Here is a 26,513-nt window from a genome sequence, read left to right on the forward strand (position 1 = left end):
TGCTAGGTATTGACCATGACAATGCCAGTTTTTATTATCTTCATATCTGTGTCTAGCTGTCTTAGATTTAGTTTTCTGTTCTATCCTGCATCATTATTTCTTCTAGAGTTGACCACTTAACTTTGAAGTTATGGGAAAACTACTCTAACCTATATAGGACCTAGCCTATCACTCCTACCCTTATTCTCTAACCAGCACTTGCCCCCTCCCCCCCAGTGCATCAAACTACCCTTAGAGGGCAGGCTCTGGCTTTGGCTCAGTGACTAGTAAGGTCTCTACTCCCCCATTTTCATTTTGATTGGGAGAGAATGATTCTGAACTAGTGTGGACACGCTTGCAGCATACATGGGTGATCTTATTACATTATCTTTCCCTTCAAATCTGCTCTATTTTTGTTTAGGGCATTACTATCCTTCCAGTCACTCTGGTTTAGAACTTTGAGATGATCTTTGGCTTCTCAGTCTTCCTTCTTGTTGTTTCTACCTCTACAACATCAATTGTATCTTTTGCCTTCTCTCTACTTGCACAGTCAGCACTTAAACTCAGGCCCTCATTACTTTACCAGAATAACAGCCTCCTAATTGTTTTTTGTCTCTGTCTTCTACATAGCTGCCAAAGTGGTTTTCCTAAAGCATATATCTAATCATGTCACCCCTCCACTCAATAAGCTTCAGTGCCTTCCTGTATAGAGATCCTGCAGTGATGATTATTTTTAAGAAGCATTTGACTTGGTAAACCAGAGCATAGCTTCCAAAGCTCTCCTCCCACAAGATGTCTCCTATTCCTGTGTTTGTATCATACAAACATCCTTGATAAGAGCAACTCCAGAGATAACTTGGTTTACTGATACTATTTACTAACATCAGCAAGATATAAAAAAAGCGAGGCATATGCTTACCAGAAGTGTTTGCCACTTGTGAATGTACTGCACAGAGTCCAAATTGAAGAAGATGCCTTATAAATGCTGAGCCCCACAGGTTTCCTAGTACATGGACAACACTGTGTATTGTGGCATTACCACAATTCATTTTAATTCAGTGACCATTTATTAAGTGCATACTATGTGCCAGTCACTTTGCTAGGCAGATATAAAAACAAAAACAAAAGACCCTGTTTTCAAGCATGTTATATTGTATTTTGAGGATATAATATGTATTCAAATAATTAAATACAAATATCTGGGGGTAGTTGAAAAGCATTAACAACCAGGCAAATGAATAAAGAAATAAACCAGATAGTCTCCATGGGGAAAAAAACTCCACTAAATGAAGAGTGTCCATTGTTTAGACAGACATGAAGATTGCTTTGATTTATATTAGCCTTTTGGTCCACAAACAAGCTATTTATTTAAGAAGGCAAGTCCTTCTATTCCTCCTTAATTTATCCCCTATCTTACTCCCCACAGAAGGGTTTCCAAACCTTTTTTTCTCTACTTGAGCCTCCCACACCTTCTTCCCCACCTCTCCCTCCCTGCTGTCTTGGAGACCTAAGTTCTTACTTTACTAAAAAAAAAGTGAGGCCATTTGAAATCAAATCCTCTCTTGCTTTTATCTCAGCCTCTCCATGACATTATCCTCCCTTTTCTCCTTTCCTTTCCTCCATGTTTGACAATGACTTTGCTTTTTTCCTTGCCAAGACTAAGCCCTTTCTCTGCATGTACTGCCGATACCATGTGCTCCTTTCCATAATCTCCAGCCTATTGAAAGTTCAGTCAGTCATTCCTCTTCTCTCAGATTTTCAACCTTCCTTCCCTACTCCCTTCAAACTTCCCCAAGCCTCTTCTCTTTACAAACAGCAAAATACCTTAACTAGATTTTTTTTATCCCCTCACTTTATCATACAGTATCTATTAAAAAATAGCATTGGTGACTCCATTTTGCCTTAATCCACTCTTTAGTGAAGCTAAATTTCAGCACTTTTTAAGTCACATGATTTTTTAAGCAGTCACAAGGTCACCTGACTTAAGGAATTTCACAAAACTATCCTCACCTTAGTGTCTCCCCATCCTCTCTACCAGTAAGAAACCAAGTACCTCAATCCCTTTGATTCTATTTTTGCTGTTTTTCACTCCTTCAAAATCATATATTAATTGTGTAGAAATGAATGGTCTGGGGTCCTTGGCTCCTTGTTTCTATAATCACATGCCTTGCTAATCCAGCATACTTGGAAAAGCCTGCTGTGATCAGTGCCTCTGCTTCCTCTCTTCACACCTTCCTCCCACCTGTACTCAATCTTTAACTGTATCACACAGTCTAACTGTGGATGTTCTACCTAAGGCTCTATCCTGGGCCCCTTACCCTTAACTACACTCTCTTGCTGACCTTATCAGATCCAATAGGTTTAATTGTCATTTCTGATGACTCCCACCTCTATGATATCCTTCCCCAGTCTCGCCACGGAGCTTTAGTCCTGCATTACCATTTCCCTTTCAAAGTGAATGTCCTGGAAATATCTCAAACTCAACATGTCTAAAATAGAACTCATTATATTTTACTCTAAATCCACCCCTTTCTAAAATATGAGGGGTGAGGGAGGGAGGGAGAGAGAGAGAGAAGAAAATAACTAGAGGGATCATCAGAAAGGGCTTCTGGGAAATGTGGCCACATATAAAGCTGATCTTTAAAGGAAACTATGGTTTCTAATAGAGGCCAGAAGGGAAGTACATTCCAGGTCCTGGAGACAAACTTGTAAAAATGGAGATGGAATGCTTTTTTTTTTTAAATTAGTTAATTTAATTTTAGTTTTTAACATTCACTTCCATAAGTTTTAAATTTTCTCCCCCTACCTCCCTCCCCCAAGATGGCCTGCAATCTGATATAAGCTCTACTTATACATTCCTATTAAATATATTTTCACATTAGTCATGTTGTATAGGACAATTATAACGAGTGGGAGAAACCATGAGAAAGAAAAAAAAACAAACCAAAACAACAACAACAAAAAGAAAATAGTCTGCTTTGCTCTGCGTTCAGACTCCATAGTTCTTTCTCTGGATGTGGCTGGCATTTTCCATCATGAGTCCTTTGGAAAAGTTTTAGGTCCTTGCATTGCTGAGAAGGGCTAAGTCTATCAGTCAGCCATTGAACACTGTAGCTGTTATGGTGTACAATGTTCTCCTGATTCTGCTCACTTCACTCGGTGTCATTTCACATAATTCTTTCTAGGTTTTTCTGAAGTCCTCCTGTTCATCGTTTCTTATAGCACAATAGTATCCCATTACCATTCATATACCACAACTTGTTCAGCCATTCCCCAATTGATGGGCATCCCCTCAATTTCCAATTCTTGGCCATCACGAAAAGAGCTGCTAAACATATTTTTGTACATGTGGGTCTTTTTGATGGAATGCTTCTTAACCTGATAAGTACACTAGAAGAACTGAAATTTAAGAATAGCCCAGAAGAATAATCTTGTCATTTGACACAGCTGGTCTATAGGTAGAACAACATGTTTCTTCTTTCATTATTCAAAAAGTCTTAAAAATGCTAAGGTATACTGACAACAAAGAAAAAGCCATAGTTTGAAGTATATAAATACCTAAGACTCAAATTTCAGGTGTCTAAAAAGATTTTGTGTCAGTTGATCTGCTTGGTCCTTCTACTGTTAAACTGTTTCATTCAGGCCACTAGTTACCTTTCTAGCCTTATTTCATATTATTTCCCTTTGTTTACTTTGTAGGATTGTTGTATTATGTGAAAAGGACTTCTAGCTATTCCATGATCACATTTATTACTCTGTTGCTTTTTAAATCATTTGCTTTGATCTTATTACTAAATTATATTTACTCAGTTCCTCCCCTTGAAATCTCTCTTAGCTCAAATGCCATATCTTCCATGAAACTTCTCCCAAATTTTCTGCCAAATCAAAGTGATATTTCCTGAAATATTCTTAGAGCTTTTTTTTTTGTTCGCTCTTTTGACCCAATAACACTCTATCTGTATCATACTTGTTTTTCTGTGTCTGATTCTTCCTATTACATTGTAACTTTCTTGAAGTTCGGGACGGTTTTTTTTTTTAATTGTTGTGTGTCTAGTTGTTTCAAGATTGAAATAACTGAAAGATACAGAGATTAAGAAGAGAAAGTTACTATTAGAGTATTTTCAGTTCCTTGAACATAGTAAATACATAATAAATAATTGTTTAATGTAATTGGGTTATTTGTACTTGTGTATCTCCCACTACCTTTATTTAATCAGGAATTGACTATAATATACTGCTTGCCATTCAAAGCCCTTTCTAAACTGTGCCACTTGCCGCTGCCACCCCCCCCCCCCCCATTTCCAGTCTTATACTTATTGCTCTCCACTCACTCTGTGATCCAGTGATGATGGCCTCAAACTGGACACTCCCATCTCCTATTTTACTTGTTATCCCCCCATGCCTGGAACACTCCTTCCTCTTGACTTTTCAGTCTTTCTTCATGTATTACTTTCTGTCAGAAGCCTCTCCTATTTCTCCTTAATCTTAGTCCCTTCCTTCTATGATTATCTCCAATTCATCGTGTGTGTGTGTGTGTGTGTGTGTGTGTTACACAGTTATTATTTGCATGTTATCTTCCCCATTAAAATGTGAGCTGCTTAAGAGTAGGGATTTTTTGGGAGTGGGGGCTGGCTTTCTTTTGTATTCCTAGCACTTAGCACAGTGCCTGGCATATAGTATATGTTTAATAAATGCTTGTTGATGGACTGATTTCATGTCTGGATTTTAATTTTATTCGATAATATCAAGTTAAACTTTTGGAAACAAGGCAATAAGTGATTGACAAGAAGCTATGCAAGGTTAGGATTAATAGATATGAGTTCCTAAGGATATAATCTAGTTAGTAATCTTTCTGCTAATAATACCACTTCATATTTCTCTAGTGCTTTAATTTTTGTTTCAGCACTTTCGTGTACCTTATTTCATCCTCAGGATATTTCTGTGAGCCATATATCAGTTAGAGAAGGTAGATGTTTTATAGATTAGTAACAGAGACTGACTTGTTCCTCATCACATGGCAAAATAGTCAAAGAGTAGTTAGGACTTAGAACTTATGTCTCCTGACTTCCCAGGCTTCTCCTTACATCCATCATATTAATGTCTTTCTGTTTTTCACATAAACAGTATGTTAAACACCATTTTATCTCTAGTGTTCTTAGCTCTTAATTTTCTAAATGAGATTCTTAAAGGAAATCAGCCAGCCAGTTTGGGGGCATGTTTTATGATCATACAAAGCGATTCTTAACTTTTAGCATGATTTCCACTTAAAATTTTTAAACTTTTTTTTTAGAGATTCTTCAGTGACTAGAGGCAAAATTTTATAGATATCTACCCTTAATTGGCCTTTACCCAAGATGAGAAGGGTTATTTTGATTATGTTGTACTTCCTGCCAGAGGTTGATGACTCATTTCCACTTTAGGAAGTCATTCTTTGCTTGTATTATGCTTAAAGTCTAAGAAGTAGAAAGGCATGCTCTGTATGAAACTAGCATAGAGATTCTATATTAAGAAGCCAGTTAAGGAAAGACTTCAGATAACGTCTTCTAGGGACTAAGTGTGAATATCATGCTGTTTCCTGGGAGGGAAGTCTTAGATTACTTATGGAAATGAGTATCATATTTCATGGCTATAGATTTTATGTTTTAACAACTTATTTTAGGCTGTTTTCCTTTGATCATGGTGGGCAAAGAAAATATTGAGAAGTGAAAATTAAGGATTTGGGTGACTAATATAATAGTTTTTCACCACTGAAAGTAGAATTAAATTTCCTGAAAAGGAAGAAATACTAGAAAAGGGTTCATTTTAAGGAGAAATATCTCATAGAACACTAATTGAATTTTGGTAAAGAGAAAAAATATTGATATTTATGATATGATTTATGGAGTTAAGTTTTTGTAATTGAAGTTTAAAAAAGTTTTTCTAATTGTGAATCTGGATTTTAGTAAACTACTTAAGTAGCAAGATGTAAATTGCTTTCCCTGTGAGCCATGACACCACAACATGAACACAAGGGGAAATTGTTAGATGGTTAACACATTGATTTAGGGAGTGATATTAGTTATTCGTTGGCTCTATGATGTGCTGTCATTTAAGTTCTGCCAGTGAGCTGGGAACGAGAGCAGACAAGGTTAGGACAACAGGGTTATAGTTGTGGGAAGGCGTGGGGTAGAAGAGGAGAATAGAAGGAAGGATGGTAGTCTCTCTGGGAGGAAATACTGTGCTGGAAGAAACTTTGGGACTACCAGACTCTGAAGTGGGAATCATAAAGAATCTAATCTCATGACTCCATAGAAGTAGTTGTCTGGCAACCAGCCTAGATCAGTATGTATTATGCAATTTTGCCACAAAAGGTGGAATCTGTCATTACACTTTATCTGTGAAATTTGCTGTTGGCAAACCACTCCGGATAAATAGAGAATATGGGTGCGGTAGATGGACAGGGGTTAGAACCATATGCTTGAAACCATGGGGAAGAAATCTTTGTGAGAAGGTCTTTAAAAAGAAAAAAAGGCTCAAGGCAAGAGCACACAGTTCTCCTAGGTCCTTAGCCAGAGAATCTAGCATGAGGTGGGGGAAATATAAGTTTTTCAGTAGACCTGAAGTCCAGGAGAAAATCTCATCTGAGGGTATCAAGTTGTGCAGGGATTTCCTTCTTTATACCTGAGGACCACATCTTTGTAGTGGGCTTAGGAGAAGGGACGATGATGAATTCCCTCCTGAGTTTGAGATGCCTATAAGACATCCAGTCCAAAATGTTCAATAGGCAGCAGATAGTGCCAGACTTGAACTCAGGAAGGAGGCTGCGGTGGGCTATATATTGATATGGGAGTCATCTGCAAAGTGGTGAATAGCAAAACAATGGTAAGCCAATGAGATCAATAAATGAGAGCGTATGGAAAGAAGAGGCCTCAGATGGACTCCTGGGATAAACACACAGGTATGGGCATGATATGGATGATATTTCAGGAAAGAAAACTGAGGAGTAGTGAGGTGAGAAGAGACCCAAGAGAAAACAGTATCTAGAAAGCCCAAAGAAGACAGTTGGACAAGAAAGTGGTAAACAGTGTTGTGTGTAGAACAGTCAAAGACGGACAAAAAGGGCTTTCAGATTCGGCAATTGAAATTATTGGCAGTTTTAGAGAGAACAGTTTCATTTGAGTGATGGTCTTGCCAGATTACAAAGGGTAGAGAAGTGAATGAGAGGAGAGGAATTGGAGTTGGTGAGTGTAAACATTTTTTTTCTAGGACTTTGAAAAAAGGTAGTAGAAAGATAGGATGATAACTTGAAATGATGGAAAGGTCGTGAGGGGTTTTTTAAATATGGGGGTACCCTGGGCATATTTGTAGGTGGCAAGGAAGAAACCAGTAGAAAAGAGAAAGTTTGAAAATTAGAGAAAGGATGGTTGTAGGAACAAATTACTGAAAAGACAAGAGGATGGAATCAAAGGGGAGTTGACCCAGTAAGAAGGGACACATCTTCACAAGGATCTCAATGAAGTAATGTCAAGGACTTTTGAGCAATTTATAGGGAGAGAAGATCAAGCTCAGGGGCAATTGCCTTTTTTCTTAGTCAAGTGAATTTTGTAGCTGCCATTATAAATATCTTCATCTTTGATAATTTCTATGGTTTCTTCCTGTTCTGCCTTTCTGTGATTCTTTGGTTTGTTAATGATTTTTAATCAGTAATTATATACACACACATGTATACATACACACATAGCTACTCAATTTATCATCAACATACTATGTTGATATAAGTTACATTAGAAAAGAACAGTTTTATTGATAGTTTAATATTTTGTATGTTGGGAGTTTGAGGGGAAAGTAATAGAACCTGACAAATTTAAAATATTTGGAATGGCAAATTTTAGTTGAAAAATAGTTTTCTTGGTGTGAATTTATTGTTAGCAACCCACAAAGTCATCTTTGGATAGATTGAAGAGGAGTCTATGAATTTGGATTGGGTTAAATATTTATTTCCACTAAACCCTAAACTGAAATTCAGCATTTTCTTCAGTTATTTGAAAATATTTTGAGAATGGATCTACAGGTTTCACTGGATTGTTAAAGGTGTCCATGACACAAAAGTTAAGAACCCTTGAGCTAGACTTCCTCTGTTTGGAATCATTAACTTAACCTGTCTTCATATCCATATTTCTTCCTCCCTAAGCTCTTCTAACATCCCCCACCCCCATTCCCCCATTTCTCTTTTGTGTCCTGCTGTATCAAAGGTTCTGAGAGATCTGAAAGCTGAGGGGGTAAAGTAGGAAAGGGATTGAAAACACTAGAGCTTGGGGTTTGATTCTGCTTGGTATTATAGAATTCAGTAAATATATTGGGATCTTGGTGTATGAGTAGAGAGAAAAGATTTATGTCAAACCAGTGGTTATTTATATATTATGTACACGTGATACTTAAATTTTAGTATATAAATACTATTTTAATTTATATAATTTTTTTAGTATTATATTGCTCAAAACAAATTAGGCATCAGCTAGGTTTTTGTTACAAAAGCCTTTGCTTTAATAGGATTTTAAATGTTTGAAGTTTTCACTAAAGATTCTATTTTATAATGCTGTTACAATTGGGTATTTTCACCCAGGCTTTCAATAACTAGTGGTTTATATCTGGGAAGTATACTCATTTACAACTTGAATTATTTTGAGAATGTAGGTGAATTGCTATCCCATTTCTCCAATCCCTGTGTTCCCTGCACCATGAGGTTTAATTTATTATCTATCAACAAACAGGTATTTATTAGGAAGCCATTATATACCAGGGGATACAAGTATAAAAAATGAAACATTCCTTAGTCATGATGAACTTAGGTCCTAACTGGGAAACAAATACATTAAGATACATACATACAAACATAGCATAAATATAAAATTAATACTATATACATACACACCTATACACACATACACAGCGTAGTTAAGTAAAGGTAGTTTGGGAGGGCGGGGCATTAGCAATTGAAGAAATCAGGAAAAGCTTAATGTAGAAGATAGTGCCTGAGCTGCATCTTAAAGAGAAGGACTCTCTGAGGTGGAATTCAAGGGAGAATGCATGCTAGAGATGGAGGATGGCAGTAGTAGAAATTACATTTGGACACTTGGAGAAAGAATTTGTTAAGTTGTTATAAAGAGCTAAAAGGAACTTCAGAGTCTCTCCATGTTTCCTGACCTAAGCTATACCCTGGAATGATAAAATATCTAAATTTGCTACTGTAGACCATTCTATCTGCAGCCTCAGCTTGTGAGACAGGCATAGGGAGTTGGGAGTGGGAGAAGCAGAATCCAGGTAGGGAAAAGGAAAAAAAAATATTTGTAGGTTCTACAAATTACAGATGTGTTGACAGTAAAAAAAATTGCCAAGATTGGGATACACATGAAGGAAACTATGGTCCAGAGAACTTAGGTAACTTGTCCAGAGTTGTATAACTATTTAGTGGCAAAGCCAGGACTAAATATCTGAGGCCTCATGTTGATGCTGTTGCTGTAATCTCATGGACATTAGAATTTATCTTTTATCACTTAAGTTGCTGTTAAGCTAGGTTGACTTTAGAATCCCACATCATTTCTTTTTTAGTGATGGAGGGCTGCTAATATGGTTATATAATAAGAAGCATTTATACTTGTTTCTTTTTTTAATGCAGGGACCAGGACAGCTATCAGTGGAAGCTTATATGAACATCTCCAATTTTATGATGAATTGGAGGTCTGAGATCTAAGATCCCAATCAACTCTGAATCCTTGGTTGTGAATGAGAAGAAGTGGAGCAATCGGGTAAGACTTGCCTATGTAGTCATTTGAAAATGGTGATAATTTAATCATGGGTTTGATGCAATAGATTTGATTTTATTTAATGTTTCTGCTCTCTTTATAAGAAAAATTTGGAAAAGTCGTTATCTTTTCCTCACTGACTTAAACAGGAAGATTTTTTAGAGGGATAATTTGATATCCTAGTGCACAGTATTCAAGTGGAATAAGAAATCGTTATTCCCTATTCTTACACTCCAGTGTCCCAGATTGTTTTGCAGCGTTAGGAACATGTATCTGTATTGATGAGGAGTGATCTGGTTCATGTTACTCTGCCTACTCTGTTCTAAGGTTTTGATTTTTATTCTAATCTGTTTCAGGGTGAATCTAAGGGGTCTTACTAATCTGAGACCTAAAGGTCCAAAGCCATGTTTGAGTGGATCCAAGGTGCTCTAAAATAGGGTTAATATGGAATTTGAGCCTGAAAACCTGGAAATTTTCAGAAACTTAGAATTCTTCTGGCAAAGTATTTACATTATTAATATACATTCATGCAATATTGCTATACACAGCCAATTTTTTTTAATTTATTTAACATATTTAGTTTTCAGCATTGATTTTCACAAGAGTTTGAATTATAAATTTTCTCCCCATTTCTACCCTCCCACACACTCCAAGATGGCGTATATTCTGGTTGCCCTGTTCCCCAGTCAGTGCTCCCCTCTGTTACCCCACTCCCCTCCCATCCCCTTTTCCCTTCCTTTCTTGTAGGGCAAGATAAATTTCTACACCCCATTGTCTGTGTATCTTATTTTCTAGTTGCATGCAAAAACATTTTTGTTTGTTTTTGAACATCTGTTTTTAAAACTTTGAGTTCCAAATTCTCTCCCCTCTTCCCTTCCCACCCACCCTTCCTAAGAAGTCAAGCAATTCAACATAGGCCACATGTGTATCATTATGTATAACCCTTCCATAATACTCATGTTGTGAAAGACTAACTATATTTTGCTCCTTCCCAACCCATCCCCCTTTATTGAATTTTCTCCCTTGACCCTGTCCCCTTTCGAAAGTGTTTGTTTTTGACTACCTCCACCCCCATCAGCCCTCCCCTCCATCATCCCCCCCCATTTTTTTTTTTTGTCTTCTTCCCTCTTCTTTCCTGTGGGGTAAGATTCCCAATTGGGTATGTATGGTATTCCCTCCTTAGGCCAAATCTGATGAGAGCAATGTTCACTCATTCCCCCCTCATCCGCCCTCTCCCCTCCTCCCACAGAACTGCTTGCTCTTGCCACCTTTATGCGGGATAATCCACCCCATTCTATCTCTCCTTATCTCCCTCTCTCAGTACGTTGCTCTCTCATCCCTTAATTTGATTTTATTTCTTTTAGATATCTTCCCTTCTTCTTCAACTCACCCTGTGTCCTCTCTCTCTCTCTCTCTCTCTCTCTTTCTCTCTCTCTCTCTCTCTCTCTCTCTCTATATATATATATATATATATACACACACACACACACACAGACACACACACACACACACACAGATATATACATACATACACATTCACCCATATATATACATAAGCATATATGTATGCATATTCCCTTCAGCTACCCTAATACTGAGATCTCATGAATCATACTCGTCCTCTTTCCATGTAGGAATGTCAACAAAACAGTTCACCTTTAGAAAGTCCCTTGCAATTTCTTTTTCTTGTTCTTTTTCTTGATTACCTTTTCATGCTTCTCTTGATTCATGTGTTTGAAAGTCAAATTTTCTATTCAGTTCTGGTCTTTTCACTGAGAAAGCTTGAAAGTCCTCTATTTTATTGAAAATCCATATTTTGCCTTGGAGCATGATACTCAGTTTTGCTGAGTAGGTGATTCTAGGTTTTAATCCTAGCTCCATTGACCTCCGGAATATTGTATTCCAAGCCCTTCGATCTCTTAATGTAGAGGCTGCCAGATCTTGGGTTATTCTGATTGTGTTTCCACAATACTCAAATTGTTTCTTTCTGGCTGCTTACAGTATTTTCTCCTTGATCTGGGAGCTCTGAAATTTGGCAACAATATTCCTAGGAGATCTCTTTTTGGGATCTATTTGAGGAGGCAATCGATGGATTCTTTCAATTTCTATTTTGCCCTGTGGCTCTAGAATATCAGGGCAGTTCTCCTTGATAATTTCTTGAAAGATGATATCTAGGCTCTTTTTTTGATCATGGCTTTCAGGTAGTCCAATAATTTTTAAATTATCTCTCCTGGATCTGTTTTCCAGGTCAGTGGTTTTTCCAAGGAGATGTTTCACATTGTCTTCCATTTTTTCATTCCTTTGGTTCTGTTTTATAATATCTTGATTTCTTATAGAGACACTAGCTTCCACTTGCTCCAATCTAATTTTTAAAGTAGTATTTTCTTCAGTGGTCTTTTGGACCTCCTTTTCCATTTGGCTAATTCTGCCTTTCAAGGCATTCTTCTCCTTATTGGCTTTTGGGAGCTCTTCTGCCATTTGAGTTAGTCTGTTTTTTAAGGTGTTGTTTTCTTCAGTGTATTTTTCAGTATTTTTTTGGGTCTCCTTTAGCAAGTCATTGACTTGTTTTTCATGGTTTTCTTGCATCCTCCTCATTTCTCTTCCCAATTTTTCCTCTACTTCTCTAACTTGCTTTTCCAAATCCTTTTTGAGCTCTTCCATGGCCTGGGACCAGTTCATGTTTTTCTTGGAAGCTTTTGGTGTAGGCTCTTGCACTTTATTGACTTCTTTAGGCTGTATGTTTTGGTCTTCTTTGTCAGCAAAGAAAGAATGCAAAGTCTGAGACTGAATCTCGGCGCGTTTTCGCTGCCTGGCCATATTCCCAGCCAACTAACTTGACCTTTGCGTTTTTCAGTGGGGTATGACTGCTTGTAGACTAGAGAGTTCTATGTTCCACGTTTGGGGGGAGGTGCCAGCTCTGCCACATCAGCACTGCTCCTTCCCCAAGGACCCCCAACCCGAACTGGGCTTAGATCTTCAGCAGGCTGTTGCACTCCTGCTCTGATCCGCCACTTAATTCCTCCCACCAGGTGGGCCCAGAGCCGGAGGCAACAACAGCTGTAGCTGCCCCACCTCCGCTGCCCCCGGGGCTGGAAGCCGAACCTCGAACTCCTTCCACTCCAGCAGCTTTTCCCACTAACCTTCTCCGCAGTCTTTGGTGTTTGTGGGTTGAGAAGTCTCATAACTGCCGCGGCTCACTGATTCAGGGTGCTAGGGCATGCTCTGCCCGGTTGCTGGTCTTGTTGGTCCAGGCCGCTCAGGCTGGGCTCTGCTCCACTCCGTTCCCAGCTCCCAGCTCTGTGTGGGATAGACCTCACCCAGAGACCCTGCAGGCTGTCCTGGGCTGGAGCCCTGCTTCCCTCTGCTGTTTTGTGGGTTCTGCCGATCTAGAATTGGTTCAGAGCCGTTTTTTATAGGTTTTTGTTGGGACTTGGTACGGAGCTCAGGCTAGTCCCTGCTTACCCACACAGCCAATTTTTTATAGGATCATAGAGAAATTGGGGCCAGATGTAGACAGAATGTCATAGGATCAGGAAAGCATAATAATAGTAGTTATAATAATAATCCAGAAACATATGGCCAGTGGTCAGAAAGGAGCCTGATAAACTGGATTGGGGGCCGGGTAGTGCTGCATCACACAAAGTGGACAGTAGACTAGTCAGCAGTAGTGAGAAACTAGGGCAAGAAAGCAAAAAAGGGGCCAGAACTAATATCACTGAATCATAAATGGAGGAGTATGACATGAGCAAACTTTTCATAGGATGATCGGCTTCAATGTTATAATCAAATAGAACATAAAACACTTAATCCTTACTTGGTTGCAAAGTAACTAGGCATGCAGGGTGAGCCTCTTGAGTAAAAGAATTGTGATGACTTTTATACAGTCAAACTAAAAACTCTTCTTGCATCATGAAGGAGAACAGAGACATAAGTGGAGGAGAAAGCTCCTCGGGGGGCCTCCCTAGTTTTTCCCTTTACCTTTTTTTTGTTATCTAGAACAGGGAAGATGATTAGGAGTAGAGAATCTGCCTCCATTAATGTGGCATAGCACTTCCCTTCTGTGATAGGTTTTGCCTCTTCATTGAGGGATGAAGAAACATTTAAAACTGGGGTGTGGACTTCTCAAGGAAGGGACTGGGCGTGGTGAATTATCTTTCTGTTCCTCTTCCAGTTTCTCTGCCTAACCCCTGAAATTGCTTATTTAGGGAATTTTAAGAGGAATTTCAGAGCAGCTCTGCTCATTTCTCATCCTCTTCTCAAGGTATACATTTGACATAGGCAGAATGGATTAAGTGGTAGGACTTTAAAGGAAGGCCATTTCAGTCTAAAAACTTCGTGAAATTCTATCAATTATAGATTTCAGATTAATCAATATACTATGTGAGAGACCCTAGATGTAATATCTAGGTATCTACAGGTATGTATTACATCTAGATGTAATAAATTTTGTTTAAATTAAGGCCACTCTGTTCTCTTAATACCTAGCCGAATTGAATGCAGGAGACCAGAATTGTTTATTTTTATAACATTGAGGGCGGAGGAAAGGAAAGGAATTTTGATGATTGGCACTGAGTGAAGTATGGCAAAAGGGATTGTGGATGGCCAGAGGGAAAGCAGCCTTAGGTCTAGAGTTCCTTACTGATGGACGAGTAAGGCAGAATATTTTCTTGGAACAAGTGTGTGTTCCTCCTGACTTTGCTATGTGGGGTTAAGATATGTGGAGTAAAGTGTACAGAAATTTGGAAGTTTCTTAGGATGGGTCCTCAATAGCCGATATCAACACATACAGAAGTATATGGAAGTCTATCTTTTCCATGGCATGTGTGGACCCTGAGGTCAGAGCATGGGCAAGGGCTTATGATAATAAATATAGAACCTCAGCCAGAAAGTGGAGATGTTACTCCATTCTGGACATAACTTTTTACTTCGGTTCAAGAGCTTTTGTGTATTTCTTGTAAAATAAGTAACCGGTTCTCATCCTTCTGTAACCTGGAGGTTATTAGTAGAGATGAATGGGATTACTTGACCAGAGTCAGGCAAAATTAGCTAAACTTTTTTGTAAATAAATATTGTCTATGTAATTATCATTTGGGAAAGAAAAATTATACTTTGATTTGTTTTAGGAGTGAAGTATTAGTCTTTTATAAAGTCTGCTTTATCAGTTCAAATGATTTATATTTTTCCCATTTATTTTGTTCTGAAAATAAACGTGTCCACATACAAACTAAGAATAAAGAGAGGGTTATACTTGAAACTGTGACTCTCCGTTATGTATAGTTTGCTTTTATTTTTAAGTAATTCGTAACAAATTTCAGCATGTTGCTTTCAAAGTTTTCCTCTTTGTGATTCCTTCTGAGATTATCTCCAGTTTATCATGTATATGTCTCATTTGCATGTAGTTCTTTGTGTTTTACCTTCCCCATTGACTGTGAGCTCCTTGAGAACATAGGGACCTTTTTTTTTCTATCTCTGAACCTTAGCATAGTACCTGGCACACAGTAAGCACTTTAATGATAAATGCTTGTTGGCTGACTGATTCTGAAATTTCATTTGGTCATTGAAATGACTGCAGATCTTAAGTCTTTAAAGTTATTTTTCTTTCCTTTGACCTGCCTCCCACACTGACCTATTTCTGTGACCCAGGACAAGCCACGCGGCCCCACTGAGCCTCAGTTCCTTCATTTGTGAATAACAGCTGTGCTACTTGTACAAGTTATTAGGAGGAAAACACTTTGCAAACTGTAGCGTTTACAGAGCTGCTGTGTTGTGGAGGTGCTACTTTTATTTGTGAAAATGTTAAGACAAAGCAAACATTTTTGGTAGTAAAAATAGTTCTCAATCTCATTTACCTTGTGTGATTTTAAAGTCTTAAGGAACTGAAAGACATAAAAACAGAGCAGGCATTAAGTTCTAAGGCCTAGGTCTTGAAAGGGTCTGGGATTTCTCACTTTAATAGTGACCTTGGCAGATTTTTCAGACCGTTAGAGCAAGAGAACAGAAGCAGCATTATTTAAAAAAAAAAGTCTCATTAAATTCTAGCATGCTCTTAACCATTTCTGTATTAGAGATGAAACTCCTGGGATTCAGTTTTTAAAAATGTGTATGTATGGTGTGTATATATGTGTGTGTACATACACTTGCATATATACATGTTCATGTATATTTGTAGGAATCATCACTTGAGCTCAAGTCTCGTCATCCTTTTCACCATGCTGTTGCTCCATTCCTATTTTCTTAGTGCATTTGTTTGTTAATATATTAATTATTAATTTATATTTTGTTTTGTTAAAATTTGTATTTTGGTTTGTTGAAAACCTTCAGTTGTACTTGGCTTTGAGGGAAAAGGTTTAGTGAATTGATTTCACTACTCTTAAGCTCAGATCTATTAGCTATAAAATGGGGAAAGTAATATCTCTCCCATCTACTTGGCAGGGCTGATGTGAATAACTTAATAGACCTTAAGAATGGTATGTAACTGATTTATTGTTACTAGATACTTTGAAAAAAACTTTTAAGCTTTTTGAAATATTTTGCTTCTCAAGCACAAGATACACATAGATGTTTTTTCTTCATTTATGGTGCTTCAGTGGATGATTGACAACAAAAAAATGCTATGGCCATTTCAGTACTTCAAGAATATTCTCTTGAATGTGTAGATTGTAATCCAGCTATACTTCCTGCATAATTTTTGTTCATGTTCTCCAAATCTTCCTCACAGTATTCACCCATCAAACTTGGAAGCCTTTCCCTATGAGAAAACAAAAAGACAAAGGATAAATACAGTGGCAAGATCATTAAATCAGCTGATGTTGGTTAAAGAGAGTGATGAAACAACAAGATTGATATCTGAGGGAAAGAAAAACTATATATTTCTTATTTTGCTTCAACTTTCTCTGCCATGGAGACTAATCTTTAGACTTTAGACATAAGATGAATAAAGAGAACTTAGCTAATCTTTATGAGCTCAAGTCTTCAGGCTTGTGCCAGTTACATTGTAGGGTAATGAAATAACAGGTAGGAGTAACTGCTGAGCTGTTGTTAACAATATTTGAAAGATTATTGAGAAGGGGAGAAGTTCCACAGGACTGGAGAGCAGGGTAAATATCTTGATCTCTGCACCTCACTCTCCACTAGTAGAAGAGAGTGGAGCCTAAAAACTCTATGCTGAAGGACTTGATTTTGATTCGTGACAGAATTTTAGGGCCACTTTTTAGAGGTGGTGGTTTGTGAACATTTAAAAGGGAAGGAATGGTAACCAAGGGCTAGTGTTCAGATTAAACTTCATTTCTTTTTAGATGAAGTTCTTAGATGGGGGGAATTCTATAAATCCAGATACCCTAGATTTCAGAATGTATTTAATATCTCATTTTGACCTTATGGAAAGTTAGAGAGGTATGGACTAGGTTATAGCTAATTATATGGATTCAGTACTGGTTGAATGACTCCAGAGTAGTCATTAATGAATCAGTGTCAACTTGGAGGTCTCTGGTGAAGTTCCCTAGGGATATATGCTTGGCCCTTTACTGTATAAAATTTATATTAATATCTTGAATAAAGCTATGCTTGTCATTTACAGATGACAGAAATCTGGAAAGGATACTACCATGTTGGGTGATTAACCTAGGATCCAAAAATATCTTGACAGGCTAGAACAATAGACTGAATCTAATAAGATGAAATTTAATAGGAATAAATGTGAAGTTTTAAAACATAACACAACTCATGCCAGAAATCCAAATGAACATTGTGTCATTCACCAGTTTAGGAGGCTTTACACTTTATGAAGTTTGCATTTATTCAAAATATTTTCAGAAAAAAAAAATTTTTTTTTTTTTGAAGAAATTACCTTCAAGTAAGATGCAACCTCAGTGATGGCAAATATTGGTGAATGACCTTTGGAAGTGGCTAAAAGTAATTTGGATGCAAATTTGATGAATGAGGTGGGTAATGAAGATAGGTAACACTTTTGGAGAGGTAAAAAACAAAAACTAAAATAATATAAAGTTGGTTTTTATCAGAGGAAGTTCCTATTCAAGTCAGAGAGTTCTGCTGGGTAACTGGATTAAGAGTGTGAAGGAGTTTCTTGATAACATGAAACATAATAGATTGTAGGACAATATTAGTCAATAATTAATTTGAAGGTCATCAGTACATTTGAAGGGATTATCAGGTGGTGACCATTGGAGGAATGCTGAGGCACAGGGTATTTCTAATGTTGACTGGAAGAAATAGTCCTGTTCCTAGATAAAAAGCAAGCTGACCTCACTCTAAGTGAGTTCACAATAGGAATAAACCTTTTCCTTTCTGCCTTTTAATTCCAAATCTTGCTCTTCATCTATGCCAGGGCTGTCCAAAATGCAGCCCACAGGCCACAGTAGGATTTATGCAGCCTGCCTACAGGCATAGAAATTTACATAAATGCTTTAGTAAATGAAGCCCAGCTACCTCAGAGCTCTCACTAAAATGGCAAATCAAAATATATTGTCTATTGTTTCAATAAAAACCTAAGGTTAGGCAGCCCTGATCTATGCTATGACTTTTAGTCCCTTGACCCCTCAGTTTTTTCCCAGGCTATCACCCTTTCATTAATTATATTTTCCTCCTTTCCCCTCTTGGCCCTTTGGGGAGCCAGTTCAGCTCCACACAGTCTTCTACTCTTGAGTTCCTTGCCAGGCCCTTATCATATTGATGAATTTTCCCTGCCAGATCTTAGCCTCGAATCATTTCCATTATCTACTGCTTTTGCTTCTGCACACATGCTGTTAAATAAAGGTGGAGAAAACCATAAAACCATGTTGATTGGGTCCACTTCATATTTATGTTACACAACCTCCTTCTGGATCCTTACTGCATCAAGACAGTCTTTTTTTATACCTCCCTGATTATTCCACTCACCACAGCTGCCTTTCGAAACCTTTTCATCCTTCCTCAAACCTGCTATGGTTCCCATTCCTCCCACCCTCTCAGCTGAGAAGTCTGTCTCATATTTTATTGAAAAGAAAAATGAAGGCCATTTGCTGAGAGCTCTCTCTTTTCATCTCACTTCCTTCAGATGATGCCTTCAGCCACCCTCTTCTCCTTCACCTTTGTATCACACTGAAAGGGTAGCTTTTCTTTCTTTCCAAGACAAATTCCTCTACTTGCATATTGATTCTCTTCCATCCTTGCTCCTTCAGCAGATTGCCTCTCCTGTCATCTCTATTCCTACTTCTCTTCAGTCTGTCTGGTGGATCAAAAGGTAAGCAGTTTTATAGCCCTTTGGGCATAGTTCCAAATTGCTCTCTGTATTGGTAATTAAGGTGGGACTTTTTTTTTACTGTTTTCTCTTTTAGAATGCTAAAGTAATCAAGTGCCTTTGATTAAGTCTTACTAGGTGCAAAGCCACAGGCCTACACCCTGTTGCTAACTAGGTACTAAGCCCCATGCCCACACCCTTTCGCTGATTAGGTGTGAAGTCTTTGGGCCTTAAGAGGAGTATATAAACTCAGGGGTTAGCATTTTGTTTGGGGCTCTCACTCTCTGGAAGAGTGTTGATGTGCCCTCCCCCCCCTTTAGAAAAACCCAGATGTTGATACCTCTCTCCTGGTAACTATGTATTGTTATAGATTGAATTGTGTTATTTGCTCTGTTTATATAATGTATGTTTGTATGTTTCATTAAAGTGAGATTGTTAACCCCTTAAAGTTACTTTCCTTAGTAAAGCAGATCAAAGATCCTCTGTTAGCAGCCCTCTGTGTGCTGGTTGTTGTTGGTTTTACACAGCCAGGGTAGCTGCTAGCCACATTGTTGTTACACTCTCCAAAATGGTTCAGTCACTTCACAGCTCCACCAACAATATATTAGTATCCCAGTTTTCCCACATCCCCTCCAACATTTGTCATTTTCCTTTTCTGTTGAATTAGCCAATCTGATAAGTATGAGGTAGCTCCTCAGAATTGTCTTTATTTACATTTTTCTAATCAATAGTGATTTAGAGTACTTTTTCATGTAATTATAGATAGCTTTGATTTCTTCATCTAAAAACCACCTATTCATATTCTTTGACCATTTGTTATTTGGGGAATGACTTGTATCCTTATAAATTTGACTCAGTTCTCTATGTATTTGAGAAATGAGACCATTAGCAGAGACACTTGCTATAAAAATTGTTTCCCAGCTTTCTGCTTTCCTACTAATCTTGGTTGCATTGGTTTTGATTGTGCAAAACCTTTTAAATTTAATACAATCAAAATTATACATTTTACATCTTATAATCCTCTCTATGTCTGGTTTGATCATAAATTCTTCCCTTCTCTATAGACCTGACACATAAACTATTCCTTGTTCTCCTTTTATGTCTAAATCATGTTCCATTTTGACTTTATCTTGGTACACAGTGTAGAAACTGAAAACTTAGAACAAAACAATGAATGTTAAAAATTGTTCTCACATGTAATTGGGGGGAAAATAAAATATAATTTTAAAAAAGGGATAGCTAGATGACTAGAATTTGTAGTCATAATGTCTGATTATTAAGCCTCTCTCAAGATGGAAAGGGTAATGGGAAATGTCTGCCATGCCACTGGAATAGATAACCCTGAGAACCTGCCATGATTGGTAGGGTATGTTAAAGCATTTGAAATAGAAGATGGCATTCAAAAAACAATATGCTGTGGTACCCTCTATGGGCGTACAGCTAGGTGGCAGAGTAAATAGAGCTATAGGCCTGGAGTCAGGAAGACTCATTGTTCTGAATTCAAATCTGGCCTCAGACACTTATTAACTGTGTGACCCTGGGCAAGTCACCTGTTTGCCTTAGTTCCTCATCTCTAAAATCATCTAGAGAAGGAAATTGCAAACCACACCATTATCTCTTCCAAGAAAACCTCAAATGGGGTCACAAAGAGTAGGACACAACTGAACAACAAGAACAACAACCCTACATGGGAAACACCAGCTCATTCAGTCAGCTGTTATTCTGCTAGGCCCTTACTGATTGGCCAACAATATATCCCAGCCCTAGCCTCACTTGATCCTTAGGATTTGGTGACTCAGAGTGAATGTAAATAGTGAATGTAAATGTAAATTAGTTCTGTTTTGGCCAGAAACTCTGAAGGTCTTCCTTTCCCGGAATGATTTTTTTTGACTTAAGTAAAAGAGGTCGTTCTTTGCTTCATTTCTTACCTACCCTAATCAGGGCATTGCCTCAATCAGACTGAGATCTGGGAAGGACTTTAAAAAGGCCAAGGTCTCCCACTGTATGCGGGCCATCTCAAGTCATCCTGATCTATATCTGGCCCCTGGACCCAGATAGCTCCAGAGGAGAAAGTGAGGCTGGTAAGTTTCCACAGCTCTGCCTCACTTAAATCCAATTCACTTGCAAGTCATGGCTTCATCTTCCTGATGTCATGGTCCTCTTTGAGAACGAAGGACAAACGACAACAACTGTGTCCTCACCATTGTGCTAAGCACTTTGCATACAAATACTTCATTTTATCTTTACCAGGACCCTGGGAGTAGCTGGTAGTATTACCTTCATTTTGTAGATGAGAAGACTGAGTCTTCTGGAGGCTTAGTTTTTGGAGGTTTAGTTACCTGCCTCAAGTTACACAGCTTTTAAGTGTCTGAGGATGCTTTTGAACTTAGGTCTTCTTGACTACAGGCCCAGGCTCTCCCCACTGCACCACCAGCTGCCATATATAGGCAGTCTTTTAAAAATTCATTTAATAGAGAATGGACATTGCCATAGATAATCCATCCAAGCCTTCTTGTTGCTATGGTGCTGAGACCTGTAAGAGGTATGTTAGTGAGAAATAAAGAGCCATGAAATATTCTAGTAGAGGAGGAGGATAAGAGAGGACCGGGTGAATTCTGTACTCTTTTCCTTTGGCTTGTACCTAGCTTGGGCTGTGTTGGTTAGCTCCTCCCTAGGCAGTCATTCCTCAACTGGGTCTTAAATATCTCTGTCCTCCCTTTTCTTGCCCCTACTGTAGCTGCATCAGCATTAGCATCAGCTCCCTGCTGCCCACCCAGGCTTTTCTCTCTTCCCTTACTAGAAAAATGAAGGGGCAAAGCAATGAAAGGCAGTGGTAGCTACTCACAGCCACTGGACTTAGGGCTTAAGTGGCCAGGTATATAACTATCCTAGATCTACAACTCTGCTCCCAAGAATACCCCCTCCCTCAACCCCAATTTAAAAAATAAAAGCAAAAGCAAAAAAGAAGACACCAAAACAAAACTTTATTAGGATATCTGCTTTCAGGACCTACCTGGGCATCTTGTCACCTGCTCTTCTGTTGTACTTTTCTATCTATTTGAAACAGCCAACTCTTCGAATTGAGCTCCTTACCTTCAGATAGCTTGTCCCTTCTCTCCCTAATATCAGAGAAGGTGGACACTTACTAACCTGTTTAGAAAAATACTTCTGCAAAATTAGTGGACAGTCTGATTTTTTAATATTTTTTCAAGGTAGCTTTTTCAGTTAGTTGTGACAGCCATTAAAACTAGATATCAAAATAAACAACTTAAATATTTGATTTGATGTATTAAAAATTATTACACTAAGATTTTCATAAATAATGAAGCATATTCTCCCCCCCACATATTAAGGCGTTAATATTTTTGCTGAGCAAAAGGTCTTTTCTATTAATAAAATTATTTCAAGTTTTAAAATAATATATTTAAGGGAATTATGATTAAATATTTATATTCTAAGTATTTCTACTGCAATACTACCCTATATTTAAAATAAGGCACAGAATAAAAAGTTAAAGCAAAAATACAAAGCTTTATTTCATTCTTTTTAGTTTCTGTCTTTTGTGTATGATTACTAATGTACGTGGTATATTAATATAGCAGTGAAAATACATGATTTGTAAGCAATTATACTTATAAGGCAGCTAGGTGTTGCATTGGATAGAATGTGAGACCTGGAAATATGAAAACCTGAATTTAAATCTGGCCTAAGATAGTTACTAGCTGTGTAACTCCAGGCAGGTCTTCTAACCAGACTACCTATTTTCTTATCTGAGAAGTGAGGATGATAGTAATATCAGTTACTTCCCAGGGTTGTTGTGAGGTTACAGTTTGTGTGTGTGTGTGTGTGTCTGTGTGTGTGTTGTAAAGCACTTTGCAAACCTTAAAACACCATATAACTGCTAGCTGTCATTAAGTGTCTACTATGTGCTAACTAGACCCTGTGCTTTTTTAAGCCTGGGGGCTGGGAGTGGGGAAGTAAAAAAAAAGGCTGTCTTTCGCCCTTAGGGAGCTTTTAGTCTAAAGGAAGAAGATACACAAAAGAGAACTAAAAAGGCTCAATGCAGTAGGGAGCTTCCTGCAGGTACCCATTTTACTTGGTAGGACATGACGTTGGTGTAGTTGAAACCAAACAGAACAGAAGAGGTTACTATAGCTCCTGAGCCCTCCAAAAAAGGAGGCTGGCTGTGGAGGGTAGAGGTTTTTGCTTTACCCTCCAGCCCTCCTGTCAGAGGGGCAGAAACAACTACACTGACTGTTAAATATCCTTTCTCCCTCCTTGTCTGGGCTCTCACTGCTTGTTGGTATTGATCTGCACTAGTGCTTCTCTTGAGGCTTAGGATGATACTGCAGGGACAGGACTGAAGAATTTTCTTTGTATTTGAGGAATAAGGAAAACGTTCTGACTTGGCTCAAATGAAGAGTCCTGTACTGCTTACTCTTCTGGCTCCTATTAATCCTTAGGGCCCATTTAGTCTCCAGAATTAGTGGAATGGGCTACCATAGAGAAAGTAGTGAAGATCCTCAAATGGAGTTTCTATTAACATTTATTGCATAGTATGGGAGGAGGAAGTCAGCAATTGCCTTCATAGCAGAAAGGCAAAAACTTGTTTGATCTTGATTTTCTAATATGAATGACTGTAAAATCAGAGCTACATGATCTGAGGTCCTTTCTAACCATGAACAAATTCCATAATTTAGTTAAATATTATCCTCACAGGCTCAAATATTTTACTTTCTTCCAGGTTCAGCTCAGGTGCTACCTCCTAAACTTCATTCCATCCCCCTGTGTGAGTGTTCTCTCCCTCCTCAGATTACCTTATTTTTTGTGTATAAAACACTTGACCTGGAGTCAGGAAAAAATGTCTCAAACACTTTTTAGTTGTGGCAAGTCAGTTTAATTTCTGTGAGCCTTCATTCCTTCATCTGTAAAATGGGCATGATAACAGTACACAGCCTCATGTTTTGAAAATTAAAATAATGTATATAAAGCACCTTGCAAACCTTATAAATATAAGATTCTTTTATTATTGCCTCTTATCTTTTTCTAATGTATACAGATAGAAACAAATTGCTATCCTTTAATTTATATATAATGTTCATTAAACTTTTGCACTGGTGGATAAAATAATTGCTTTTTGTAGTTCAATAAAAGTATTAGGATGTCTCTGTAGGCTCATTGGAGTCCTCCTTAGTACTACTCTAGTTGTAGCCAGAACAATAGGGATCATACACCTTATCCTTTTATTCCATGATTTTGATTTCTTCTGCTAGGGCTCTATATTTCATATTGTTTTATGGGGAATTGGTATGTCAACATTTATTTAAAACATTGTTCTTGAAGGCTTTGTAAATTATTATGTCTAGGAAGTTTTGGCCTACAGTTTCAGTGTACAGTAATGGTCCTGTTCCTGTCCAGTTTATTAGTTGGGTTCTCCAGGATATTTTGAAATTTGCACTTGTAGCATGAGGATTTGGCATTTGTCAATCTATGACTGATAGTGATAGCAAGCCTCTGGTGTGTAATTCTATCCAGTAGGTCACATCTTGCTAGATAATTGGCAGATGCTAAATTTTTACAGCCTGCAATGATGTGCTAAGCAGTTTTCGTTGTTTGCTTGCACAGTCTACACTGATCAGTAATTCCAAGGGTTCTTTAAAGTTAACTAATATTTACATAATTTCTGGTGACAGTATCCTTATCCTGAATTGTCATATAAACCCTTTCATTTGCCACAAATAAATCTTCATGATCCAGCCATTTGGTAAATGCTTCTTTGTTGATATATCATTGGCTAAGTTTATGTGGACGTTGCCCTTGGAGGTCCTTTTGGTTTTATTATTACATCTTAGCTATTTCAGTCTCCACCTAGAGGTAAACCACTTTCATTTGTATTAGACAAATCCAGTTATATGTCCCATTTCATCAGCCTTTACTATTTCTTGGTGAAATGATGTCTGCTTATTCCAAAAATGTTGCTGTTTATTATATACTTTTAGAAGTCTTATTCTTTTTTCTTTTTTGGTGAGGAAGTGTTATTTATTGTTTCTGTTGCTGCCTTAGCATGAAGAGCGCTAGCTTTTGTTGATAATGAATCGGTTGTTGTTAGGGTAATTTTTGCTGTGTTAATGTCCACTTTAGAGTTGCTTCAGATTGTATTGATGTTAATTGCTTTAAATCTGTTCTTCCCATTCAGTTTTGGTTTTAGTATGCCAGTGAGCCTCTTAATAGATTCATCCACAGACTACTCTTTCATACTGTGTTATGCTCTGTGTCTTGACTAGAGGAGACCAAAGCATTTGTAGGCATTGCCTTTATTGATTAGTTCAATCTTTTCTTTGTGTAGGTTCCAAATTTCTTACTGAGTCCAAATAATATTTGGAGGAATATCATTGGAGGATGAGCTAGAGGAGCTGTTTAATATGTTTGTGGAGCCATTTGGCTTGATGTTATCTATGTGAAAATCAAGTGATTAATTGAATGTTTTGGTTTGGCTTCCTCTTTATTTTGGAAGCCAATGCTTAGTTCTGCTTAGAAGAAATGATAATGGATTTAAGGCAAGACAGAATGAACCATAATGGGCTTACATGATCTCCCTGAAAAATACCAGTTTTACTTGAATTGTTCATGACATTATATATTGAGGTCATGTTTTAAATAGAGAAACGTTTTCCAGGCAGACATCAAACTCTTAATGTCCTTACTAAACTGTGGTCTTTTTTTATTTATTTGTAGTACTCGAATAAGCCAGAAAATGGAATTGAGTCAAAGGTTGGATAGCTTGTTCATTAATTACTGGATAGGTGATGAGTTGTCCTTAATTCACTTTTGACTTATGGGACACACCCTTTTTGCTCTTAATCAAACAGGTTGGTTTTTTTTAAGCATTTATATATTTAGTTCTACAAACTATGAATGTTCTCTATAAATACATAAGCACAAAAGTGGCCTATCTTTGGATAGGTTGCTGGTGTTATAGATATGTAATGTTTTCTCTTACCTTAGCTTTTTGATTTTTGCTTTTAATTTCTGATTAAGGGTAGCTAAGATTTCTGATATGCTTTTAGTTTCCAGGTCTTTCTGTATGCTTCTTATTTTGCTTTTTATTGGGCGGTATGATGTTCACATTATCTATTGTTGCATATACCAGCCAAATATTGATATAATCTTCCAATTCCTTTTGGTAGCTTTTGAAGTCTCTTTTGCCCTGGCAGTGGTTTATGCCTATCCTTGGGGTCTTCCTTAATAACTCTGCCTTTTGCCCTACATCTCTTACTGGGGCAGCAGCTGATTCATATGCTGTTGTGTTCAGGCTCTAAAATGCTTTTATGCTCATCAAACACTGTGAAAGAATATATTTGTTTATTATGTTTATTGCAGTTGACAACTTTTGAAGATTACTAAGGTTTGGGATAATTGATCTGATAGTTTGATTCATACCATCAAACTTATAATGGGCTCTTCTGAACTCCAATCAAAGTTTTCTCATTTCCTTTTTAAGATCATTTGGGACATCA

General features: G+C 37.7%; 1 protein-coding gene across 6 annotated transcripts in view; it reads left to right on the forward strand.

Annotated features, from left to right (window-relative positions):
* Positions 1-26,513, forward strand: part of ERBIN (erbb2 interacting protein) — a 191,029-nt gene that overhangs the window by 32,751 nt on the left and 131,765 nt on the right. For 5 of the 6 annotated variants that reach the window (XM_036762176.1, XM_036762190.1, XM_036762195.1 and 2 more), the window contains exon 2: positions 9,635-9,764. The gene's annotated coding sequence lies outside the window, so the exon portion shown is untranslated. Of the gene's footprint in view, positions 1-9,634; positions 9,765-18,937; positions 19,000-26,513 lie in introns of all 6 variants that reach the window. The other variant, XM_036762182.1, reaches the window with a different exon arrangement.

The sequence above is a fragment of the Trichosurus vulpecula genome, chromosome 1 (genome assembly GCF_011100635.1).
Source record: "Trichosurus vulpecula isolate mTriVul1 chromosome 1, mTriVul1.pri, whole genome shotgun sequence".
NCBI lineage: Eukaryota > Metazoa > Chordata > Mammalia > Diprotodontia > Phalangeridae > Trichosurus > Trichosurus vulpecula.